Source organism: Cebus imitator, unplaced genomic scaffold (genome assembly GCF_001604975.1).
Source record: "Cebus imitator isolate Cc_AM_T3 unplaced genomic scaffold, Cebus_imitator-1.0 Scaffold85, whole genome shotgun sequence".
Classification (NCBI taxonomy): Eukaryota; Metazoa; Chordata; class Mammalia; order Primates; family Cebidae; genus Cebus; species Cebus imitator.
In genome coordinates, this window is record NW_016107400.1 from 484,398 (window position 1) to 490,317 (window position 5,920).

The following is a 5,920-nucleotide window of genomic DNA, read 5'->3' on the forward strand; positions in this document are numbered from 1 at the left end:
TGAGGCAGGAGAATTGCCTGAACCCAGGAGGCGGAGGTTGCGGTGAGCCGAGATCGCGCCATTGCACTCCAGCCTGGGTAACAAGAGCGAAACTCCGTCTCAAAAAAAATAATAAAATAAAAAAAAATAAAAGATATATTAGACTTTAAGAACTTCTCCTTTTTGAAAGACACAGTTAAGAGAATGAAAATATAAGCCCCAGCTTGTTAGACGACGGGGCAATAGGAGGAGCAAGAGCATCAGGATGGTGCTAATGGACGCTGGGCTTAATACGTAGGTGGTGGGATGATCTATGCAGCAAATCACCATGGCAACACGTTTACCTAGGTATCAAATCTGCATGTCTGGCCCAAGTACCGCTGAACTTAAAATAAAAGTTGAAGAAAAAAAAAAGAAAATATAAGCCCCTGACTGGAAGAAAGTGTTTGCAAATTACATAACTGATAAAGAACTTGTATGTAGATTATACATAGAACACTCAAAAAGTAATGATAAAATACAAACCAACCAATTTAAAAATGAATAAAATATTTGAACCGACAATTTGCCAAAGAAGATATATAGATAGCAAGTAAACATATTGAATTATGCTCAACATCATTAGTCATTGGGGAAATGCCTATTAAAACCTCAGAGAGAGACCACTACACATCTATTAGAATGGCTAAAATGACCTATACCAGTTGTTGGTGAAGATGTAAAGGAATGGGCACACTCACACACTCATGGCAGCGACATAAAGGGATACAACCATTTTGGAAAAGAATTTGGCAGTTTCTTAAGAGGTTCTGCATACGCTTACCATATGACCCAGCCATTCCACACCAAAGTATTTACCCAAGAAGAAAAAAAAGCATATGTCCATACAAAGATTTGTACATGAATGTTCATAACACTTTTATTTGTAAAAGCCATAAGCTGGAAACAATCCAAATGCCCATCAGCAGATGAATGAAGAAGCCAGTATTGATTATCCATATAATGGAAGACTACTCAACAATAATAAAAAGGAAAGAACTATTGGTACCCACAACGACGTAGATGAATCTGAACACAATGACGCTGAGTGACAGAAGCCAGACATAAAGGAGTGTATATTGTATGATTCCTTTGCCATGACAATAATATTGGAAATTATTTCTATTTTCTGATAGTATAAAGTAGTCCTCCCTTATCCTTTGTTTGGCGTTCCATGCTTTCAGTTACCACAGTCAACTCTGGTCCAAAAATATTAAATGAGAAATTCCAGAAATAAACAATTCATAACTTTCAAATTTCACTCTGAGTAGCCTGATGAAATCTCATGCTGTCCACTCCCTTCCACCTGAGACATGAGTCCTCACACCTGGGATGTGCTCCCACCTGGGACGTGCTTCCATGTGGGACATGAATTATCCCTTTGTCTGGTGTACTCACCCCGTTTATGCTTCTAGCCCTTAGTCACTTAGCAGCCTTCTTACTTATCACATTGACTCTAATACTGCTTCCCTTATTTCATTTAATGGCCCCAAATCTCCAGAGTAGTGATGCTGGCAGTTCAGATATGCCAAAGAAAAGCCTTTATTTAAGTGAAACAGTGAACGTATTGAAAAAAACATAGTAGCTATAGGGTTTGGTACTACCCATGGTTTCGGGCATCTGGTTTCAGACATCTACTTAATCTACTTAGGGTGTTGCAACATATCCCGGTTAAAGGGGGACTGCTGTAAACATCTGTGAATTTTCATAATCTGACCAGGAGTGGATTACAGTATTTTCCTCTTCTTCCTCTTACATGGAAATAATAAAACTGCTCATTTTCTCAAACAAAAGAGTTTAAGTCTTGTGACTTTTATTTTGGATGTAGGGGGTGGGGCGGGGGGAAATTCATGTGATTCTCCTGCCTCAGGCTCTGAGTAGCTGGAATTACAGTCATGTGCCATCACACCCAGATATTTTTTGTATTTTTTGTAGAGATGGGGTTTCACCATGTTGGCCAGGCTGGTCTTGAACTCCTGATCTCAAGTGATCCGCCCGCCTCAAGTGATCTGCCCACCGCAGCCTCCCAAAGTGCTGGAATTACATGCTTAAGCCACCGCGCCCAACCTTTTGTGATATTTAAATGAACGCTTCTGATACAGGATGTTGTTACGCTGAACTGCTTCTCTGTTTATCCTGCCACAGGAACTCTCATCTCCCATCAGGCAGATTAAGAATCAGTTTCTTTTTCCCCAGAAAGGCAGGCACAGTCTCCACCCCGTTCTCACAGGGCAAGGCTAAACAAACTTTAGCACTGCCCTCATCTTCTCCCTGAGGCTTGGCTCTGAAACACCGCCCCACCAACCCCTATTGGTAGGGGATGGGGAGGAACTATTGAAAAGTTCCCCCCATTCTCCCACAAGCAACCCCTCCTGCCTGCACTAGTGCTAAAGGATGCCCTTCTGGTGCAACCGAGCCCCTTGAGATTTCAGCACCCCAACATTTTAGTGATGAAACCATGAAAATTCTGATGAGGACTTTCCTGGTTTGCATATGTTAAATATCCGTTTTTGCCCAATATTCCTTGTTCTGGCAATGTAATTATAAACTCTTTCTTTGTCAAGCAGGAGGATATAGCCTCAGAGTCATGAAAAAATTTTGCAGAAGGAACGAATGCCTCTAAGACCATAGTGACCAGCTGCTGACGCCCACAAGTCTGGTGGTTCAAGGTGTCATCTGAGATGAAGCGACACAGACTTTCCCCCAGGTTCCCTGAAACTCTCCCTACCTTACTTCCTAATCTCATAAAAACTCTGCTACTTATTTTTGTAAGGGTGGATTTGAGAGATCCTGCCCTCTTGCCTTCTCGCTTTGGCCAAATGGAGTAAACTTTCCCCTGTCTCCAAGCACCTGTGTGTCAGTGTTTGGCATCAACAGCACATCGGATTCGTGAGCCTGAATCTGGGCTTCTACGACTCTGGTTCCTGGGACTCGGGCAAAAGGGAAAGCGAATCACACCACAGTCTCAGCCACTACGGACAGAACCCACAGGGGCTGTTAGCCGCTGCATGGGGGATACAGGGCTTCGTGGGCCACCCTAGGAGCCTGCCCCTGTTGTTACAGTTTGAAGACTGACATTCCAAGACAGGGGCTTCTAGGCAAGCCTCTGGGACGCAGCCTCTTGTAATAGACTGGACATTTGCCCTATTTATCCCCAGGCCACAACGCATTTAGCTTCACCCTCGGGAGCCTAAGTCCCCGATTTCGTCGTTTTCCCTCAAGTCTTTCGTGCTCCTGAACCGTGGGAAATGTTGCCAGGCTTGGTTTGAGAAGATTTAGGCTGTGCTGGCCGGCGCCTCTCCCTCCTCCCCAGCTCGCCCCGCGTTCCGAGCCCCCCAGCTCCCTGCCCTCCGCCGCTAGCGTCGTTAGAGGTGCTCCTGAGTCAACAAACTAAGTCTCCCCAGCGGAAAAGGGGCTCTCCCGGCAGCGTCCAGACCTGGGGAGCTGCAGTCGCCACAGCCCCATAGGAGAACCCGCGCAGACCTGGGGAGGTTTGGGGAAGACCTGCGCAAAGAAGCGCGGGGGACTCATTACCCGCCGGGGTTCTCCTCTGCAGCGCGTCTCCCTCCAGGAGCAGGAAACGGAGCCTCCCAAGTCCAGAGCAGAGAACTTGACACCGCAGGTCCGGGGCTTATATCAGCTGAGCTCCATGACACCTCCCGGGGCGGGGTTTCGCGCAGGAGACAGAGGGACAGCCCAATCTCATCGTTGTGTGGAGCGCAAAGCCCCTCCTGCAAAGGCAACAGGCTTGGTCAACTTTGGGTGGACTAGGGAGGACTGAGGAGGAGAAGCGCTTCTTTGTTGCTTCTCTGTTTTCAATTTTTTTTTTTTTTTTCAGATATTCAGTTCTGATTTCACCAAGGGAAGGAGACCTAGGTGTCCACCCCCAGGTCCTACAGAACCTCCCCCTGCCCCGCTCAGAGTCTTCCTGGGACCCTCAGGCTCGCAGAGCCCTCCGCAGGTTTCTCCCCCGACGCCTCCAAATCCTTCGATTCCTACTGGAATTACCCCGTCAGCTGCTCCAGCCCTGTGCTGGAAGAGGGGCAAGGGGTATGGTGAGACGTGTTGGTAGAGGGGGCACTGGGACGAAGGGGAAAGCAGAAAATTAAGCCTCTGTTTTCACCTTCCCGTACCCCGCTCCCCCCGCCCCCACCGCCCCCGTAATTCCAGAATGTTGCTTCCGCCTCCTTTCTTTTGCTGCCAGGCGTAGGTGTGGCCACTGGGACGAAACCTGGCAGAAAATTAAGCCTCTGTTTTCGCCTTCCCCTACCCTCTCCGAGTAGGGGTTCCACAGCGCAGGGAGACAAGGATGGTGGCCAGTTACCAGAAAATCAAGGCAGATGGAAGTGTCTGGGAAACACCATCTATGGTCATCTGTGGAGTCTGGGGTCATGGGGTAACTTTTTGATTTTTCAATGTATTGTCAAATAGGTAAAGTATGTGGAAAGTACAAAATGATAGTAAATTGAACACCCGTGTATTCACCAGACAGCTTAAGCAATAACATTAGCAATATTTGTGTACCCAGCTGATCTCATTCCCTCATTCCACTTGTCCCCTACTCTCCTGATAACCAGTACAGTTTTATGAATTTGAAATTACTAATTTCCATGCAACTGTTTATACTTTTATTATATGTGTATTTGTCCCTCATCAATACATGATACTCTTTCAATACATTTATATGCATTTAAGCTGCATGTAAATGGCATCATGTTGGCCAGGTACGGTCACTCATATCTATAATTCCAGCACTTTGGGAGGCTGAGAAAAAGGATGGCTTGAGGCCCAGAATTTGCGACCAGCCTCGGCAAAATAGCAAGATCCTATCTCTACAAAAAATTTGTTTGTTTGGTTTGAGACCAAGTCTTGCTCTGTCACCCAGGCTGCAGTGCAATGGCATGATCTTGACTTGCTGCAACTTCTGCCTCCTGGGTTCAAGCGATTCTCCTGCCTCAGCCTCCCGAGTAACTGGGACTACAGGTACACACCACCACACCTGGCGATTTTTGTATTTTTAGTAGAGATGGGTTACACCATATTGGCCAAGATGGTCTCAAACTTCTGACCTCGTGATCCGCCCGCCTCAGCCTCCCAAAGAGCTGGGATTACAGATGTGAGCCACCACACCCAGCCAAAGCATTTGTTTAAAGTTAGCTGGGTGTGGTGGCACATGCCTGTAAAGTCCCAGCTACTAAGGAGACTGAAGCGGGAAGATGGCTTAAGCCCAGGAGTTGAAGGATGCTGTGAGCTATGGTTGTGCCACTGCACACCTGCACTGGCAATAGAGTGAGACCCTGTCTCTTAAAAAAGAAAAAAGAAAAGTATCATATTGCATGTGTTCTGTAGAACTTGCTCCCACACATTTTGCTTTAAAGATTTGTGCGTGTATTTAGATCATTCCTTTTCACTGCTGCATGAGCTGGATTCTTTCTGTTCTTCTTTCCATCCATACCCATTGGTCTCCAAAGTATCCACGCCTCACCAAAAGTTCCTGCAGGAAACCTCAGCTCCACTGGCTTCCAGGTCATAATCGGTCCAGCACTACTTCTGAATTTCTGGCTCCAGCCCTCCTCTGCCATGTTCTTAAGTTTCTAGAGGGTCAAGGTCATGAGAAAGGAAAAATGCCAAGTGCCTTTGGTAAAATATTGCTCTTCTAGCTGTTTGCATGTTTGTTTGTGTGGAATGGGAGGAAAGTGAAGGCAGATGTGACTTATTCTGAGTATTAATTCAAGTTTAAAAGTAAAATCTTTAGGTTTGCCTTGTCCAGTAAAAAATGCCAAGAGCCATAACTGCCCATTCTCTCTCTTCTTTCTCCCTCTCTGTCTGTCTTGTCTGTCACACACACACACACACACACACACACACACACACACACGGTTAATGTAATGTTTACATTGTT

The 5,920-nt window shown here is 46.2% G+C and overlaps 1 protein-coding gene across 3 annotated transcripts in view; it reads right to left on the bottom strand.

Annotated features, from left to right (window-relative positions):
- SLFN5 (schlafen family member 5) overlaps positions 1-4,103 on the bottom strand; it is a 47,187-nt gene extending 43,084 nt beyond the window's left edge. The window contains exon 1 of one of the 3 annotated variants that reach the window (XM_037740529.1): positions 3,553-4,103. The gene's annotated coding sequence lies outside the window, so the exon portion shown is untranslated. Of the gene's footprint in view, positions 1-3,501 lie in introns of all 3 variants that reach the window. The other 2 variants (XM_017534218.2, XM_017534217.2) reach the window with 2 other exon arrangements.
- Positions 4,104-5,920: the final 1,817 nt, after the last annotated feature.